Source organism: Xenopus laevis, chromosome 8L (genome assembly GCF_017654675.1).
Source record: "Xenopus laevis strain J_2021 chromosome 8L, Xenopus_laevis_v10.1, whole genome shotgun sequence".
Lineage (NCBI taxonomy): Eukaryota > Metazoa > Chordata > Amphibia > Anura > Pipidae > Xenopus > Xenopus laevis.
Window position 1 is genome coordinate 4,763,328 of NC_054385.1, and position 21,649 is coordinate 4,784,976.

Here is a 21,649-nt window from a genome sequence, read left to right on the forward strand (position 1 = left end):
TTTCTACTAGACTTAATGAAGATCCAAATTACAGAAAGATCCATTATCCGGAAAACCCAAGGTCATAAGCATTCTGGATAACAGGTCCCATATCTGTATTGCTATTTTACAATAAATAATAGGAACAGTCACCGAGTTTGCCCATAGTCTGTACAGAGAGATCCCATAAAACTATGGCAGCATAGGTATCCTCTGTACTAAGCACAATTCAGCAGGAACAGTCCCTAAGTTTGCTCATAGTCTGTACAGAGAGATCCCATAAAACTATGGCAGCATAGGTATTCCCCTGTACTAAACACAATTCAGCAGGAACAGTCCCTAAGTTTGCTCATAGTCTGTACAGAGAGATTCCATAAAACTATGGCAGCATAGGTATTCCCTGTACTAAGCACAATTCAGCAGGAACAGCCCCCTAAGTTTGCTCATAGTCTGTACAGAGAGATCCCATAAAACTATGGCAGCATAGGTATCCCCTGTACTAAGCACAATTCAGCAGGAACAGTCCCCTAAAGTTTGCTCATAGTCTGTACAGAGAGATCCCATAAAACTATGGCAGCATAGGTATTCCCCTGTACTAAGCACAATTCAGCAGGAACAGTCCCCTAAATTTGCTCATAGTCTGTACAGCATTCATGTGCCTATTCCTCCTTAGCAAGAGCAGAAACTCTTTGTCAGGAATAAAATTAATGATAGTGAAATTTAATTAACAACATGCTACATGGAAGAGATTAAATGATACATTTTATAATCACTACATCTCCGTCCAGTATTTCTAATTAAATCTCCTTCTGTTAATCACGCAGATCTGCAGTTACTGGATTTCCTATTTCTAGATTAGCACAGTGAAGGGAAAAAAATAGATGAGATGTATCCCATCAACAGAGAAAGTAATTGGAATTCAACAGATTAACTCTTGCCGTGTGTAACCTGCGCGTCTCCGCACACTGCACACACTGACAAGTTCTCATTTCTTGTTATATATAACAGTTTCACACTAATGGCAGGAGAGATGAATTACACTACAAGCAAAGATTTTACAGGAGCAAATAATCCCTGTACTATTTGCTACCCTGCATGGGTTTAAAGAATCTCTCTGTACAGACTATGAGCAAATTTAGGGATTGTTCCTGCTGAATTGTGCTTAGTACAGGGAATACCTATGCTGCCATAGTTTTATGGGATCTCTCTGTACAGACTATGAGCAAACTTAGGGGACTGTTCCTGCTGAATTATGCTTAGTACAGGGAATAACTATGCTGTCATAGTTTTATGGGATCTCTCTGTACAGACTATGAGCAAATTTAGGGGACTGTTCCTGCTGAATTGTGCTTAGTACAGAAGAATACCTATGCTGCCATAGTTTTATGGGATCTCTCTGTACATTCTATGAGCAAACTTAGGGGACTGTTCCTGCTGAATTATGCTTAGTACAGGGAATAACTATGCTGTCATAGTTTTATGGGATCTCTCTGTACAGACTATGAGCAAATTTAGGGGACTGTTCCTGCTGAATTGTGCTTAGTACAGAAGAATACCTATGCTGCCATAGTTTTATGGGATCTCTCTGTACATACTATGAGCAAACTTAGATGCTGTTCCTGCTGATTTGGGCTTAGTACAGGGAATACCTATGCTGCCATAGTTTTATGGGATCTCTCTGTACAGACTATGAGCAAACTTAGGGGACTGTTCCTGCTGAATTATGCTTAGTACAGGGAATAACTATGCTGTCATAGTTTTATGGGATCTCTCTGTACAGACTATGAGCAAATTTAGGGGACTGTTCCTGCTGAATTGTGCTTAGTACAGAAGAATACCTATGCTGCCATAGTTTTATGGGATCTCTCTGTACATACTATGAGCAAACTTAGAGGCTGTTCCTGCTGAGTTGGGCTTAGTACAGGGAATACCTATGCTGCCATAGTTTTATGGGATCTCTCTGTACAGACTATGAGCAAACTTAGGAGGCTGTTCCTGCTGAATTGTGCTTAGTACAGGGAATACCTATGCTGCCATAGTTTTATGGGATCTCTCTGTACAGACTATGAGCAAATTTAGGGGACTGTTCCTGCTGAATTGTGCTTAGTACAGTGAATACCTATGCTGTCATAGTTTTATGGGATCTCTCTGTACAGACTATGAGCAAACTTAGGGGCTGTTCCTGCTGAATTGTGCTTAGTACAGGGAATACCTATGCTGCCATAGTTTTATGGGATCTCTCTGTACAGACTATGAGCAAACTTAGGGACTGTTCCTGCTGAATTGTGCTTAGTACATGGAATACCTATGCTGCCATAGTTGTATAGGATCTCTCTGTACATACTATGAGCAAACTTAGGGACTGTTCCTGCTGAATTGTGCTTAGTACAGGGAATACCTATGCTGCCATAGTTTTATGGGATCTCTCTGTACAGACTATGAGCAAACTTAGGGACTGTTCCTGCTGAATTGTGCTTAGTACAGGGGAATACCTACGCTGCCATAGTTTTATGGGATCTCTCTGTACAGACTATGAGCAAACTTAGGGACTGTTCCTGCTGAATTGTGCTTAGTACAGGGAATACCTATGCTGCCATAGTTTTATGGGATCTCTCTGTACAGACTATGAGCAAACTTAGGGGCTGTTCCTGCTGAATTGTGCTTAGTACAGGGAATACCTATGCTGCCATAGTTTTATGGGATCTCTCTGTACAGACTATGAGCAAACTTAGGGACTGTTCCTGCTGAATTGTGCTTAGTACAGGGAATACCTATGCTGCCATAGTTTTATGGGATCTCTCTGTACAGACTATGAGCAAACTTAGGGGACTGTTCCTGCTGAATTGTGCTTAGTACAGGGGATACCTATGCTGCCATAGTTTTATGGGATCTCTCTGTACAGACTATGAGCAAACTTAGGGGCTGTTCCTGCTGAATTGTGCTTAGTACAGGGGAATACCTATGCTGCCATAGTTTTATGGGATCTCTCTGTACAGACTATGAGCAAACTTAGGGGCTGTTCCTGCTGAATTGTGCTTAGTACATTGTTTTATAGTATCTGTTTGTAAAGCTATGGGAATTTATTTGGAATTGCTTCTGTCTTGCTTCTCTTCGTTTTGTTTGTCTCTCATTTCCAGCCACTTCCGTTTGCCCACGTGACAGTAACTTCATGCCGTGTCCCAGCAGAAAGACCAAGCTCTGCTGTTGGCATAGTTATAAATTAGGGAGGAAATAAGAGGGAAACTTTTAATAAATCATGTCCCTTTCACCACAGGTGTTATAATTAGATTGTGAGCTCTGCAAGCTAGGGACATGCTGTGCATATAATATTTGGGAAAGCTTGCATGTGCCTTTACTACAGTGTCCCTAATTTGTTGCTTGTGGCTGTAGCCCTCCAATTGCTCCTCTTGCCAAACTCAGCAGGGCAATCTCGAATGGCAAATGACTAGGGCGTTTGCCGTGAGCTGTTCACTGAGAATCCAGAATTAATTTGCGACAGAAGCTTTAGGTTAAATGCAAGAGATCTCATTCCAGCCAGTGGCTCTTCTTCTTATTTCTCTGGTGTAATTATCAACCCTTTAACCCCGTGACTGCAGGCATGAGAAATGGCACTTCTAATTAGCAGGCAGCTGGTTAAACGACACTTTCTTCTCCTTTTATAGAAGTGTCGGCTCATAAAGATTATTTCCTCCCATTTCCATGTTATTGTAGAAACAAAAAACCGGGCCTGGTCTATCACTGGAATGTGGGTGCTCTGAATGATTCTCTGCAGTGTGTAGCACCCACCGATCGCCCCTTTTATTTATATGGAAAGTGCCGGATACCAGTCTCAGCTTTGTCACTAAACTTAGAAGTGTGACAGTGTTGCTGTTGGCTGTGCTATATGCTGATAATTAGCACCTTATTGTATAGAAAATCATATATATATATATATATATATATATATATATATATATATATATATATATATATATATCTATATATATATATATCTCCATACTGATTCACTTTGACAGTTTATTCTAAGAGTAATGTAAGTGTTAAAGGGGTGCTTCTCCTATAAATGAACTGTTCGTATGATGTAGAGAGGGATATTCTGAGACAATTTGCAATTGGTTTTCATTTTTTATTATTTGTGGTTTTTGACTTATTTCGCTTTTTATTCAGCAGCTCTCCAGTTTGCAGTTTCAGCTATCTGGTTGCTAGGGTCCGAATTCCCCTAGCAACCATGCATTGATTTGAATAAGAGACTGGAATATGAATAGGGGAGGCCTGAATAGAAAGATTAATAATAAAAAATAACAATAACAATAAATGTGTAGCCTTACAGAGCATTTTTAGATGGGGTCAGTGACCCCCATTTGAAAGATGGAAAGATTCGGAAGAAGAAGTCAAGTATGTGCCTGGGATCCCACAATGCCTATAGAATTCTTTTTATTAAAAGCCATTTTTTTTTTGTTATCCCGAGCACATTCCTTCTGGCAGAACAGTGAATGGATGTGAGTCAAAGCCGAATGTATCACTTTAATGTTACATGTTAACGGCTTCACTTTGCTCTTCCTTGGGCTTACACTGAGAGACACTGAGAATCACTGCGAGACACTGCGAGACACTGCGAGACACTGCGAGACACTGCGAGACACTGAGAATCACTTGAGAGACACTGCGAGACACTGAGAATCACTGAGAGACACTGCGAGACACTGAGAATCACTGAGAGACACTGAGAATCACTGAGAATCACTGAGAGACACTGAGAATCACTGAAAGACACTGAGAATCACTGAGAGACACTGAGAGACACTGCGAGACACTGCAAGACACTGCGAGACACTGCGAGACAATGCGAGACACTGCGAGACACTGCGAGACACTGAGAGACACTGAGAATCACTGAGAGACACTGAGAATCACTGAGAGACACTGCGAGACACTGAGAATCACTTGAGAGACACTGCGAGACACTGAGAATCACTGAGAGACACTGCGAGGCACTGAGAATCACTGAGAGACACCGAGAATCACTGAGAATCACTGAGAATCACTGAGAGACACTGAGAATCACTGAAAGACACTGCGAGACACTGAGAATCACTGAGAGACACTGAGAATCACTGAGAATCACTGAGAATCACTGAGAGACACTGAGAATCACTGAAAGACACTGCGAGACACTGAGAATCACTGAGAGACACTGAGAGACACAGAGACACAGAGAGACACTCAGAGACACTGAGAATCACTGAGAGACACAGAGAGACACAGAGAGACTCAGAATCACTGAGAGACACTGAGAGACACTGAGAATCACTGAGAGACACTGCGAGACACTGAGAATCACTGAGAGGCACTGAGCATCACTGAGAGACACTGCGAGACACTGAGAATCACTGAGAGACACTGAGAATCACTGAGAGACACTAATCATCACTGAGAGACACTAAGCATCACTGAGAGACACTGCGAGACACTGAGAATCACTGAGAGACACTGCGAGACACAGAATCACTGAGAGACACTGCGAGACACTGAGAATCAGTGAGAGACACTGCGAGACACTGAGAATCAGTGAGAGACACTGAGAGACACTGAGAATCACTGCGAGACACTGAGAATCACTGAGACACTGAGAATCACTGCGAGACACTGAGAATCACTGCGAGACACTGAGAATCACTGCGAGACACTGAGAATCACTGCGAGACACTGAGAATCACTGCGAGACACTGCGAGACACTGAGAATCACTGCGAGACACTGAGACACTGTGAATCACTGCGAGACACTGCGAGACACTGCGAGACACTGCGAGACACTGCGAGACACTGAGAATCACTTGAGAGACACTGCGAGACACTGAGAATCACTGAGAGACACTGCGAGACACTGAGAATCACTGAGAGACACTGAGAATCACTGAGAATCACTGAGAATCACTGAAAGACACTGCAAGACACTGAGAATCACTGAGAGACACTGAGAATCACTGAGAATCACTGAGAATCACTGAAAGACACTGCAAGACACTGAGAATCACTGAGAGACACTGCGAGACACTGCAAGACACTGCGAGACACTGCGAGACACTGCGAGACACTGCGAGACACTGCGAGACACTGAGAGACACTGAGAGACACTGAGAATCACTGAGAGACACTGAGAATCACTGAGAGACACTGAGAATCACTGAGAGACACTAAGCATCACTGAGAGACACTGCGAGACAGAGAATCACTGAGAGACACTGCGAGACACAGAATCACTGAGAGACACTGCGAGACACTGAGAATCAGTGAGAGACACTGCGAGACACTGAGAATCAGTGAGAGACACTGAGAGACACTGAGAATCACTGCGAGACACTGAGAATCACTGCGAGACACTGAGAATCACTGCGAGACACTGAGAATCACTGCGAGACACTGAGAATCACTGCGAGACACTGAGAATCACTGCGAGACACTGCGAGACACTGAGAATCACTGCGAGACACTGAGACACTGCGAGACACTGTGAATCACTGATAATCACTGAGAATCACTGCGAGACACTGAGAATCACTGAGAGACACTGAGCATCACTGAGAGACACTGCGAGACACTGAGAATCACTGAGAGACACTGAGCATCACTGAGAGACACTGAGCATCACTGAGAGACACTGAGAATCACTGAGAGACACTGAGAATCACTGCGAGACACTGAGAGACACTGAGAATCACTGCGAGCCACTGCGAATCACTGAGATACACTACGAGACTCTGAGAATTACTTGCGAGACACTGAGAATCACTGAGAGACACCGAGGGACACTGAGGGACACTGAGAGACACTGAGAGACACTGCGAAACACTGAGAATCACTGAGAATCACTGCGAGACACTGCAAGACACTGAGGGACACTGAGAGACACTGAGGGACACTGAGAGACACTGCGAGACACTGAGAATCACTGAGAGACACTGAGAATCACTGAGAGACACTGAGAATCACTGAAAGACAATGAGAGACACTGCGGGACACTGATAATCAGTGAGAGACACTGAGAATCACTGAGAACCACTGAGAGACACTTGAGAATCACTGAGAATCACTGAGAGACACTCAGAGACACTGAGAATCACTGAGAGACACTGAGAATCATTGAGAGACACTGAGAATCATTGAGAGACACTGAGAATCATTGAGAGACACTGAGAATCGCACCACTTGTTCTTGCACATGTTGATCAGAAAGCCTCTGGGCAGCTTTGTGTATTTATGGCAGAATATATATAGATTTGTATTTAACTATTCTAGCTATAATGAATGGCAGCACTGCTCTCAGACCCAGGTCTGATTGAATAAAGCCTCAGGGCAAGGGGTCAGAAGGGGAATTTTCAGAAAATCTTGTACGGATAAACTGGGCTTGGGATTGACAAAACCTGCATTGAGGCATATAAATACATTTTCCTAGGAATACTGATCCCCAAATATATGTGGAGTGGGTCTGGGCTGCTGTAACTGAATGAGTCTCATTGGGACCTGGATTTTACTATTGACTGCTGTTCTTAGATCTACCAGGCAGCTGTTATCTTGTGTTAGGGAGCTGCTATCTGGTTACCTTCCCATTGTTCTTTTGTTTGGCTGCTGGGGGGAAAGGGAGGGGGTAGATATCACTCCAACTTGCAGTACAGCAGTAAAGAGTGACTGAAGTTTATCAGAGCACAAGTCACATGACTGGGGGCAGCTGGGAAACTGACAATATGTCTAGCCCCATGTCAGATTTCAAAATTAAATATAAAAAAATGTGTTTGCTCTTTTGAGAAATGGATTTCAGTGCAGAATTCTGCTGGAGCAGCTTTATTGACTAATGCATTTTGAATTTTTTTTTTCCCAATGACAGTATCCCTTTAAGGAATCTATGCGTGTTTCTCGACCAAACCTATGATATAAATCTATAGCAACAATACAGTTGGCGATTGAAACCATAACGATGGCAACTTATAGTAAGGCTGACGTCGGGTTTATAAACGAGGCTAATGAAGTCTATTGTATCTTGGCCATGTTTTACAGACCGGAAATGGAAAGCCAGACTGGATCTAGGAAGCATTTTGTTGGGCAGAACCTGGATAAGAAAAAGTTAATGTCTCTGAGTGTTTGCAATCTAACAGAAAGCCCCGAGAATAAAAGCATCAAGGTAAGCAATTTTGTTTTCACGCTCGCTGTTCAACTGTTCGGAGGCCTCGCAGTCTCCCAGGAGACGTCAGAAATAAGTGGAAAATCTTTAGTAACCTATTTTGGGCTCATAAGAGAAATTACACGCGTGTGGTATGCTATTCAGCATTATCCCGCATCCCCCGGGGCCTTGTCACTGTATGGCATGTATAAACTTCATGTTATTGAGCTCAACGCAATTTTTACAATTTTGGAGACTGCTCGATTCTGGCGATTCAGTTATTTTCTCCGCTCGGCACATTCCCCGGTCCTTGGCATTTTTACGACAGCGCCGTTCAGCTTGTTTATCGCCCTCCCTTAACTTATTTATTTCTACTAGGCCGCTACCGTTAGTCAAACAATTATTCTTTAGGAAGTTCCCCCGGAAGATTTTGTTTTGTTTTATGGACTTACAAGAGCATTCCTCTTGCTTGCCCTTTGTCCATATATGTTCTATAGCAGGCCTTGACTGCTGTGTATTGCCTATACATGTATGGGACCTTTTATACAGAATGCTCCGGACCTGGGTTTTTTGGAGCTTCTGAGCTTCCCTTTAAATTTATCATTTTTATATCTTCATGATGCAGGCCTTCTTATGGAACCGACGGGCACCCTAATAGAATATATACACAGTCCACATTATTAACCGTGTTATAGCTACAGGTATATGTAATATTATTATTCTGTGTCCTCCTTCTTCCTGGTATTTCAGTGGCACAAATATAGTGATTCCTTGTGTATGTGGTTCCCCCATGGGCCCCCCAGCCCCTCTTATCCCCACCAATGCATACTTGTGCACCATTTTCCTCAGGTGATTGGGCAGAGTGGAGATCGGGGGCTGCCAGCTGTGGGTATCATGTCTGGGCCCACCGGGTTTTTTCCCGGTATCCCATTGGCCCAGTCGGGCCCTGAGTTTAAGTGTGATATACTTTGTTTCCTGCCTTCCATTTTATAAATGATCCCTGTAGTTACATAGTAGTAAGTTAGGTTGAAAATAGACACGCGTCCATCAAGTTCGACCTTTTAAGTCTATATATAACCTGCCTAACTGCCAGTTGATCCAAAGGAAGGAGATAAAACCCCTCTGAAGCCTCTCCCAATTTGCCTCAGAGGGGGGAAAAATTTCCTCCCTGACTCCAGACCAGTCCCTGGAACATCTTGTATAGTTATATGAGATGTTAATCTTTGACTAGGATGTATTTTGTCTTCACTTGTACAGAGCTTTGTACACAAACAGTAGGAGGAGCCTGTAACATTCTGTAAAATGATTGGTAAGAGAGTAAATCCTGATTTTTGGCTGTTTAGACATTTGAAAAGAATGATCGTAATTGATCCTTAATAGCTGCGCCCCAAATACACCTGATAATATAAGATCCTATATAAGCACAAAGATTTTTAGATTTTTCTACAAGGCTTACAATCTAATTGTGGTGCCGAGCACATCATAAGACCATTATATGCACAAGAGCTATGGATAACCCTTAAAATGTGTCCTTAAACACCATGCTTAGTGATGCCACTGTATGGGACTGTATTGGGGCCACTTTTATTTCATTTGTTCATTAATGACTATGGGGAGGGTATTGTACATAATATTTCAGTTTTTGCAGATGACACAAAACTATCCAGATCAATTAATTCCATCCAGGATGCGACATCCCATCCGTGCAGCAGGATCTTGACAAAGTGGCAATCTGGGCAGCTAAGTGGCAGATAAGATTCAATGTAGATAAATGTAAAGTCCTGTACCTGGGATGTAACAATATCCACTTATACCCTTAATGAGACTGCACTAGGCAAATCCATTATGGGAAAGGACCTTGGAGTCCTTGTAGATGATAAACTTGTCTGTAGCAAGCAATGCCAGTCAGCAGCATCAAGGGCAAATAATGTCTTGAGTTGTATTAAAAGGGGCATAGAGTCACGGGAGGAGGGGTCATTCTTCCACTGTATAGAGCACTGGTAAGGCCCCATCTAGAATAAGCCGTACAGTTTTGGTCTCCATCACTCAAACAGGACATTATTGTATTAGAGAGGGTACAGAGAAGGACAACTAAGCTGGTAAAGGGAAAATCTTAGCTATGAGGAAAGACTGGCCAAATTGGGGGATGTTCACGCTGGAGAAGAGGCGCTTAAGGGGTGATATGATAACTATGTATAAATATATAAGGGGATCATATAATAATCTCTCTAATGATTTACCAGTAGGTCTTTCCAGCTGACACAAGGTCACCCATTCCGATTAGAAGAAAAGAGGCTCCAGCTAAATATTGGGAAGGGGTTTGTTACAGTGAGAGCTGTGAAGATGTGGAATTGTCTCCCTGAATCAGTGGTACAGGCTGATACATTAGATAGGTACAAGGAAGGGTCGGATGCTTTATTCACCTGTAGCCCCTCCCAGCAGACAGGAGGGAGCCAATGAGATTAGAGGAGGGAAAGGGGTGTTACAGGGAGAGCTGGGAAGTGAATCAGTGGTACAGGCTGATACATTAGATAGGTATAAGAAGGGTTTGGATGGTGTTTAGCAAGTGAGGGAATACAGGGATATGGGAGATACAGATGAAGCCACTTGGATTTGTGAGTTAAATGCGTCATGACTCAGGGGTAATTGAAGAAACTGTGTTATCTTAAGTCATCTTAACTCATTTAATGCATGTAACCTTTTCATTAGCATACCAAAGCTCCATTGTTCACAATGGTGAATGCTTTAATTAGATGGGATGTTGTGACGCAGTTTTCTGTGTTAAATGAGATAAATGGGATATCTGTGTTTAGTTATTCTGTGTCAAACAGACAAACCAAAGTGGCTGCATCTGTAGCTCATAGTACAAGTTGATCCAGGGACTGGTCCCATTGCCATTTTGGAGTCAGGAAGGAATTTTTCCCCCTCTGAAGCAATTGGAGAGGCTTCAGATGGGGTTTTTTGCCTTTCTCTGGATCAACTGGCAGTTAGGCAGGTTATATATACATACACTAAAAAGTTTGAACTTGATGGACGTGTGTTTTTTTCCAACCTAACTATGTTAAGAGTGATATATTCTGCTGTGATGTCATTGTGATGATCCCTTGAAACGGGTGTATTATAAGAGACAATTGGCCCTTGAGTGATTGAAAGTCACTCTGTAGTTCCAAGACCTCATGCTTTTTTATGGGCATACAACTCCTTAGCAACTATGACTATCCTTTTATTTCACAACAGGGGGTCCATTGTCAGACTGGTGTACTTTGTGCCCACCAGAATCTGAACCTCTAGGCACCCTATCGACCCACGGTTGTGCATGCCCCTCGAATCCCCTCACTCCACCAACTGCTTAAGACAAACAAGCCCCTGCTAGCAGACAATTTGGCCAAGGCTGTGCCCCTGGACTGGTAGAAGGTATTGGGTGGGTAGAGAGACTAGGGTAGAACCAAGGCCCATTTTGATTTTTCCCAGCATCCCAGTGAGGTTGTCCATAATTTTCTCTGTATTTTTACCATTAGATATTTGGATAAAATAGTTAAAAAAAACAACAAGCTGCCTGGGACTGCCATGACTGGTGCTGAGGAACTTTGTTAATCAGCTGTAAAGGTTAAACTATCTCCCTGTGATGGGAAATAAAATATTCATCACCTTCTCTAGAAATTGTGATGGAATCTAGCACTCCATTCCTCCCTATACTCCTTTTACTTGGCACATTGCTTAGCTGGGGGGATTCTAAAAAAAAAAACACCTCATTCCCCCACAGCTGAAAATGATTAAACAACACCTTTTGTGAAGTGACATATTGGAAAGGGATTAATCAGAAGATGCTAAACAGGGAGAATAGCACAAGGAAAGGTGATATTAAGGGCCGACCAAATGTCATGCCGCGTTTGTAAGTGGCGCTATGCATCTCACGGAATACCTGGAGGACCACTCCATTCATCAAATCACAATACTTGAAATTCATGTTCCACTTTAACATCTTTGGGAATCATTGACCCGCGTAAGCTGTACCTGACCATGCAGATCTATTTGTAATTATCAATTAATAATCTTCGATAAAAACTTCTGGAATGGCATTAAATAAGTACACAGACCCCTGCCTGTCCGACACCCTCTCCCTGTCCGACACCCTCTCCCTGTCCGACACCCTCTCCCTGTCCAACACCCTCTCCAACACCTTCTCCCTGTCCAACACCCTCTCCCTGTCCGACACCCTCTCCCTGTCCGACACCCTCTCCCAACATCTCAAACCAAGGGTAGTCAGATGAAGTTGGTATTACAGCCTCTGCTCTTCTGGAAAGGTTGGGTGGATTTTTAGGGACAGGGCCGGATGGGGAATTGACGGCAATTTGAATATCGCCCATGTGTCACCAAGCTGCAACACCCTCAAACCCAAGAAAATCATGTAGGCATGGACAATATGCAAGGAAAGAAAATAATTTTTTTGCTATTTATTGTCTCACATTTCTGCATCCTTAGGCTTTGTACTTCACTGCAGAAAGTTAATTACAGTAAATAAGCCTCACTCTTTATAATTACAGGATTAAGGGATCGGGAGTACATTACACCGAGCAGAATAATCTCAATCTTAACCTGTTCCTGCTCCAGGCTATTCTGCGCTCAGGCTGTGAATTAGATATTCACTCCAAATACTGCATGAGCTCTGCCTCTGCTGTCAACAGCACTTTGACTTTAATCAGGCCAGTTAAGGTGAGAAAGTTTTGAAGGAGAACAAAGAGCTATATGGACAGTAATGTCTTATTTATACACTAAACTTACCTTATAATGTTTTGGAAGGTAAAGATTTTGGCTTTACTTAGAAAACCCCCCCCATAGTGGTTGACTCCAACATTGGGATGGGGTCTGTTCATTTCTAGGAGGAAGGAGATGTTCCCTTTCCAGATTAAGATATACCCTGGGAGTTCTGGTTTGGCCAGGGGTGTCAGCGTCAGGCTTTTTTATACAGGGAGGGTGCACAATGTTCTGTCTTGTTGGACTCCACTTGCTGGAGGGGTGCATGGTGTTGAAGAGCTTGACTTAGAAGGTCTCACTAGGACAATGATCCCCAACCAGTAACTCGTGAGCAATCTCCAACCCCTTGGATGTTGCTCCCAGTGGTCTCAAAGCAGGTGATTATTTTTGAATTCCTGGCTCGAAGGCAAGTTTTGGTTGTATAAAAACCAGGTGTATTGCCAAACAGAGCCTCAATGTAGGTTGACAATCTGCATAGGGGCTTCCAAATAGCCAATCACAACACCTCAAGAACATTTTTCATGTTTGTGTTGCTCCCCAACTCCTTTTACTTTTGAATGTTGCTCCCGGGTTCAAAAGGTTGGGGATCCCTGCACTAGGAGAAGGAGATAGGACTAGCTAGATATACTGTAAGTTACATTCTATAGTAATAGCTTACTAACTAGGAGTGAGAGATAAGCTGAGGGTAGTTAGTAGAGCAGACAAAAGCTCCACCGAGCAGAAGGGGTTGTACCTAGGGTGTTGCCCACCCGAGTAGGCACAGTGGATAGGTAGATACACTTTAGATCTCCTTTAAACAAAGCTTTTATTGTTTCCCCAGTAGAAACACTGGTCTGCCTTACAGTCCACTGAGCAGAATAATCTCAAGCTTGTCCATTAACCTATTTCTGCTCCAGGCCGTTCTGAGGAACTTCATCAGGATGTGAATTAAATATTCTCTCTAACAAGTTCTCCAAATACTCTGTGAGCTCTGTCTCAGTGATCAACCACAACGTCTGTTCTGAGCTGTAACACCTTGCCTCTCTATGGACACATTGTCCTGAATGCAGAAGTCTTCGTTAACAGTGCGATGATTTTGTAGTTGCCTAATTATGTATGAGCCTGAGAGATTTATGCATGTGAGCCTGAGTGACCACGACTTCTGTAGCTGAATATTGCATGGGAGTACCGAGTTCCTGACAACAGCAGGAGCCTAAGAGAGAAGCCTGGAAGAAGGAAGCCAATGAAGCATTAAACTCTTCTCTGCTATGCAGCTCCTGGAAGAAATAATGTGCGTTTTCATTAACTTTTTTTTGAGTTTCCTTAAATAGTTTTTTTTTAATAAAGCTCGAGAGAGAACAAAGCAGAGCTGTAATATGCAACAATCCACTTGTACTTCTAAGACAGTAACGTAACTGAAATGCACCATTTAATGCGGCCGACATCATTTCAAACTTTCATTTCTTTGTTCTTTTAAGGGACATCCAAAAAGAATTAAAGGGCCAGCATGTCCTCTTTTTAACATGAGTTTATAAATATGGATTGGGCAGAATACACTTTTTGCCTATTGTTTTTATCACAAAAAAATTCATGAGTTTATTTCTTGAGGTAAACCGCGACATTTCCCCATGTTTATTCCTTGCGAGGTAGATAATGGATTACCATCGCACAGATAATCCCCCTGCATTATGGATTTCTGTTTAGCCAAGCACTGGTAATCTAGTAATCTTCTCCAAACATGGAGAAGCTTCAATCTCCATGTTTAAATAAAAAAAGATAGATTAAGAGAGAATAAAACAATAGGCAAAAATGATGATGAGCACAAACTCTATTCATGATGGGAACAAGGTATGTAGACAAGGCACCAAAGAAAACATTTTCTGCTGTTATGCCCCATCTTGTTACTCTACTGGATATCTTTGCTTTTACACGCTTTCCAAATTGTGCTGCAGATAGGGTACCTAGTGCAGTAATTGGCAATTTTGGTTGTTGTGGTTCCTTAAGTGAGGCTTGCACATGGGTTCATCCTTGGCATTGATAACGGGGGTAAGAGGAGCATGGTGAAAAAAGGGGTTGAGAACCCATGCCAGAATGGTGGTTTTTGGACTTCCCTTGTTCAGGCCCCTCCTTGAACTACATTATCTAGGGCCCCTTCAGCTCATAATAAGAGTATACAAACACATTGCTGTATTAACCATTTAGCTGTGATTAGGTAGGAGGGTTAAGGTTTTTCCCTCATTTCATACTACATTGCCTAGCATTAGATTTTGGGTTTGTTCAGGGATGAAGGGGATGTTTTTCTTTTTAAGCGCTCCCTTGTAGGTTTTCATTGGGCATAAAAGTCATGTGTCAATAGTGACACCAGGAGGTCCTGTCTCTTTGTAGCCCACTTGCTGGAGTGGGTGGGTTTTAATGAAGGGCATAGGACATAGGAGGCCTCAGTAGATAAAGTAGATAGGAATTGTAAGAAAGAGGTTAGATTTCCTAGCTCACTCTAGGAGTGAGTCAGGCTGTGGCTCCAAATAGGGGTGCAGAATGGTTAATAACCTGGTTTTCATCAGTTTCAGGACTCAGGCATGGCTATATCCCAAATAAGGAATAATATCTTACTCTGATAGACCCGTATCTACTAGAGAAACTAAGCATTATTCCAAAATCTCACCCTAACTGATCTTCTAGACTGGGCCCTTTTAGCCAGCCCCACAATTTGTGAACTACTGCCCTCGAGGTATGTCATAGGATATTATCAAATTATTAGAGTTATTACTTCTCACTGAAAGTTGGCTACAAGAGAGCCCTGATCCAACATCCACACTGCAAGCCTCTGTATGGAGGGTAGGACAGTCAGTGGAGCAGGAGTAGGTAGCACCATGGCATAAGACTGGGGAGAAATGGCAGAGGTATTGAGCAAGGACAGGGGCAGAATTATAGAGCAAAGACAGGGAAAGAAGTATGGAGACAGGATGGCGACTGATGTATGGAGCAAGGACAGGGGCAGACATATGGAGCAAGGACAGAGCAGAAGTATGGAGCAAGGATGGGGGCAGAAGTATGGAGCAAGGACGGGGGTAGAAGTATGGAGCAAGGACGGGGGCAGAAGTATGGAGTAAGGATGGGGGCAGAAATATGGAGCAAGGACAGGGGCAGAAGTATGGAGCAAGGATGGGGTAGACATGGAGCAAGGAGGGGGCAGATGTATGGAGCAAGAATGAGCAATAGTCATTTGATCCATAGGCATGAGTTATACCTTTTCTAAAAAACATTACAAGCATGTTGGGGGTTGTGACCCCCACATTATTTTCTCAATTCTTTTTTTCATTTGTTTCATCATAGATGTTGTGCAGTGTTTTTCCATTACATCTGGCATGATCATATGTAGTCCTGGAGCTGGGGTTTTTGTTTGGAGCAACCAGGTAGTTAATTTCTGGGCATCTGCTTTACTGCCGAGCCCAAGTGCTGAAAACAAGGAACTCAATGGCGGAATAATAATGGAATTCCTGAGAGATCTGCATATAAAATATTGAACTCTAGCACATTACCAAGAAAGGCAGAGCTCAGATGCCTTATGAATAAGTAATGAGTTCCACAGTAACTATATGCTCGCCATTGCTTGGCCAGAGTGTTATTATATTTTTGGGGTTTAACAGAAAAGCAAAAAGTCTATGAAAGCTATGAAAATTTTTTTTCCAAGACTTTGTCTTCTTCTCAGTTTGTGGCTCTGCAACGTAATTAGTTTCTCCGAGCTCTTGTAATCTGTCACACTAAATATGTTCGCTCATTTGTCTCCCAACAGTAACTCGTCCGTTTTACACTCCTTGCACTCGGCTTGAGAAATGCAGCTTGGCACCGAACAACGCCTGTTTAAAATTTCATAGACTTTCATTAATGAAGGCCTGTTAGTAAAAACGTCAGTTCAACCTCCTCCCTCCCCAGCGCACTGTTATTTAACTTTTTACTGAGTGTGTCCAGGGTGATTACTTTAATGGCGCCTACATAATTACTAATGATCCCTACTGACATGTCTCTATGGCAAATATCAACATAAAACACAGAGCTTCATTACTTCCCTCTCAATCCTTTGTAGGTGAGAAGGGAATTATAGGAAATGTACAAGCTGCCTAGTGACATGAAAAAGCTGGTGTGTGCGTGTTTGTAATTAAACAGAATTGTGTTTAATACAGAGGAATACCTCCATGCGGAGGTGAAGGCTAATCTTTGTGTTGGGGAAGTTATTAAAAGGCATTTTCTACAGATTCCTTAATACAATCCCAGGTCCAATTCCATGTATAATACCTCAAAACACATGGCAAAATAAATACAGTGCCAATTCCATGTATAATAACCCAGCACAGAAGGATAAATACAGTGCCAATTCCATGTATAATACCCCAGAACACACAGCAGGATAAATACAGGGCCAATTCCATGTATAATACCCCAGAACACACATCAGTATAAATACAGTGCCAATTCCATGTATAATACCCCAGAACACACAGCAGATAAATACAGTGCCAATTCCATGTATAATACCCCAGAACACACAGCAGATAAATACAGGACCAATTACATGTATAATACCCCAGAACACACAGCAAGATAAATACAGTGCCAATTCCATGTATAAGAACCCAGAACACACAGCAGGATAAATACAGTGCTAATTCCATGTATCACAACCTAGAACACACAGCAGATAAATACAGTGCCAATTCCATGTATAATACCCCAGAACACACAGCAGGATAAATAGAGTGCCAATTCCATGTATAATACCCCAAAACACATGGCAGGATAAATACAGTGTCAATTCCATGTATAATTCCCCAGCACACACAGCAGGATAAATACAGGGCCAATTCCATGTATAATACCCCAGAACAGACAGCAGGATCAATTCAGGACCAGTTCCATGTATAATACCCCAAAACACACAGCAAGATAAATACAGTGTCAATTCCATATATAATACCCCAGAACACACAGCAGATAAATACAGTGCCAATTCCATGTATAATGCCCCAGAACACACAGCAGGATAAATTCAGTGCCAATTCCATGTATAATACCCAGAACACACAGCAGATAAATACAGTGCCAATTCCATGTATAATACCCCAGAACACACAGCAGATAAATACAGTGCCAATTCCATGTATAATACCCCAGAACACACAGCAGATAAATACAGTGCCAATTCCATGTATAATACCCCAGAACACACAGCAGATAAATACAGTGCCAATTCCATCTATAATACCCCAGAACACACAGCAGATAAATACAGTGCCAATTCCATGTATAATACCCCAGAACACACAGCAGGATAAATTCAGTGCCAATTCCATGTATAATACCCCAGAACACACAGCAGGATAAATACAGTGCCAATTCCATGTATAATACCCCAGAACACACAGCAGATAAATACAGTGCCAATTCCATGTATAATACCCCAGAACACACAGCAGATAAATACAGTGCCAATTCCATGTATAATACCCCAGAACACACAGCAGATAAATACAGTGCCAATTCCATCTATAATACCCCAGAACACACAGCAGATAAATACAGTACCAATTCCATGTATAATACCCCAGAACACACAGCAGATAAATACAGTGCCAATTCCATGTATAATACCCCAGAACACACAGCAGATAAATACAGTGCCAATTCCATGTATAATACCCCAGAACACACAGCAGATAAATACAGTGCCAATTCCATCTATAATACCCCAGAACACACAGCAGATAAATACAGTGCCAATTCCATCTATAATACCCCAGAACACACAGCAGATAAATACAGTACCAATTCCATGTATAATACCCCAGAACACACAGCAGATAAATACAGTGCCAATTCCATGTATAATACCCCAGAACACACAGCAGATAAATACAGTGCCAATTCCATGTATAATACCCAGAACACACAGCAGATAAATACAGTACCAATTCCATGTATAATAACCCAGAACACACAGGAGATAAATACAGGGCCAATTCCATGTATAATACCCCAGAACACACAGCAGGATAAATACAGTACCAATTCCATGTATAATACCCCAGAACACACAGCAGATAAATACAGTGCCAATTCCATGTATAATACCCCAGAACACACAGCAGATAAATACAGTGCCAATTCCATGTATAATACCCCAGAACACACGGCAGGATAGTGACAGTTCATATATGAGTTACATTTGCATTCACATTTGCTAGCTTTAGTTTGTCTGAGTAATCTTGAAAGACCCTTTTACACATTTGCCTTGTCATGTCACTGAGTTGCCTCAGACCCAAACTCATCTCTTAGTAGGAGCTAATTGCTTTTTTACAAATGCTTATTGAATTCATTGCCTAATTCTGCTTGACAGAAATCAGCCCAGCAGATGTTTATCTTATCTGTAACATGTAGGCCAATTCCCAATGTCATTGGTACTGTCAGAAAGCAAGGTCCTCGACTTAATGTAACTCAATAAATTCTCCTTGTGCGCTCTGTAATTACACGTACCTTGCAATCATCAGCCGGGTCTGTGTTCCCCTGTTTCCAGAAGTGCTTTTATTGTGGGTTCAATTAGCTGAAATGAAGGAGGGCCTGCTCAAATACAGACTGCGCAATTATGCTTGATTACTATAATTAAAGTGGTGCAGAATAGTACATATTGTGATATAAGGTAATTGCATGCAAATAACCCACAAAGCATTAGGGCAAACAACGTTCTACCGTTTCCGCTTCTTTTCATCCTACCTCCTCTAATTGGAAAATGGAAAAGAGTAATATTTTTATTAACCCAACGCTACTTGAAGCTGGCTTTGCTGCAGAAACACATTGAAACTGGTTATGTCTTTGCTCGTAGAACCAACAAACAGAAATGTGTAGCACCACAGCATTAAATCACAGCATTAAATAACAGACTAAATGTTCCTAAACATTTTACTCAATTGTTCCTGCTGTCCACACTCCCTTACCACAGGCTATTATCCACTGTTACTATAGACACCATCTCTCCCTACTATACCTGCTATCCCACAGTCACACTCCCTTCCCAGAGACTATTATCCACTGTTACTATAGGCACCATCTCTCCCTACTATACCTGCTATCCCACAGTCACACTCCCTTCCCAGAGACTATTATCCCACTGTTACTATAGGCACCATCTCTCCCTACTATACCTGCTATCCCACAGTCACACTCCCTTCCCAGAGACTATTATCCACTGTTACTATAGGCACCATCTCTCCCTACTATACCTGCTATCCCACAGTCACACTCCCTTCCCAGAGACTATTATCCCACTGTTACTATAGACACCATCTCTCCCTACTATACCTGCTATCCCACAGTCACACTCCCTTCCCAGAGACTATTATCCACTGTTACTATAGGCACCATCTCTCCCTACTATATCTGCTATCCCACAGTCACACTCCATTCCCAGAGACTATTATCCCACTGTTACTATAGGCACCATCTCTCACTACTATACCTGCTATCCCACAGTCACACTCCCTTCCCAGAGACTATTATCCACTGTTACTATAGGCACCATCTCTCCCTACTATACCTGCTATCCCACAGTCACACTCCCTTCCCAGAGACTATTATCCACTGTTACTATAGGCACCATCTCTCCCTACTATACCTGCTATCCCACAGTCACACTCCCTTCCCAGAGACTATTATCCACTGTTACTATAGACACCATCTCTCACTACTATACCTGCTATCCCACAGTCACACTCCCTTCCCAGAGACTATTATCCACTGTTACTATAGGCACCATCTCTCCCTGCTATACCTGCTATCCCACAGTCACACTCCCTTCCAAGAGACTATTATCCACTGTTACTATAGGCACCATCTCTCCCTACTATACCTGCTATCTCACAGTCACACTCCCTTCCCAGAGACTATTATCCACTCTTACTATAGACACCATCTCTCCCTACTATACCTGCTATCCCACAGTCACACTCCCTTCCCAGAGACTATTATCCACTGCTGGCCATAGATGTTGAGATTTTTAAAAGATCAGATCCTGATCGTGAGACCACGATCTTCTCAGAACGATCGTACGATCGTACGAATCTACCATCAACTAAAAAGACCAATTTACCAGGAAAACAAAGGGGAGCTGCCTGCTTGGCCCTGCAAACATAGAGAGATTGCACTGGGACCGACAAAGATTTTTTGACCTGGTCGATCAATTTCCCGACAGATGTCGGACGAAAAATCGTAAGATGTACGATCGTTCGAATACCACTAACCGCACGATAATTTCGAAGGATCGGTCGGGCTTCCCTAAAATCGGTCGTTCGGCAAGAAGAATCGTCGCGTCTATGGGGACCTTTACTATAGACACCATCTCTCCCTACTATACCTGCTATCCCACAGTCACACTCCCTTCCCAGAGACTATTATCCACTGTTACTATAGGCACCATCTCTCCCTACTATACCTGCTATTCCACAGTCACACTCCCTTCCCAGAGACTATTATCCCACTGTTACTATAGACACCATCTCTCCCTACTATACCTGCTATCCCACAGTCACACTCCCTTCCCAGAGACTATTATCCACTGTTACTATAGACACCATCTCTCCCTACTATACCTGCTATCCCACAGTCACACTCCCTTCCCAGAGACTATTATCCACTGTTACTATAGACACCATCTCTCCCTACTATACCTGCTATCCCACAGTCACACTCCCTTCCCAGAGACTATTATCCCACTGTTACTATAGACACCATCTC

The 21,649-nt window shown here is 42.6% G+C and overlaps 1 long non-coding RNA gene across 1 annotated transcript in view; it reads left to right on the forward strand.

The window, feature by feature from the left end:
- Positions 1-21,649, forward strand: part of LOC108698195 — a 31,027-nt gene that overhangs the window by 3,227 nt on the left and 6,151 nt on the right. Inside the window, exon 2 of the long non-coding RNA XR_001932583.2 lies at positions 8,032-8,155. This is a non-coding gene — a long non-coding RNA (uncharacterized LOC108698195). The remainder of the gene's footprint in view (positions 1-8,031; positions 8,156-21,649) is intronic.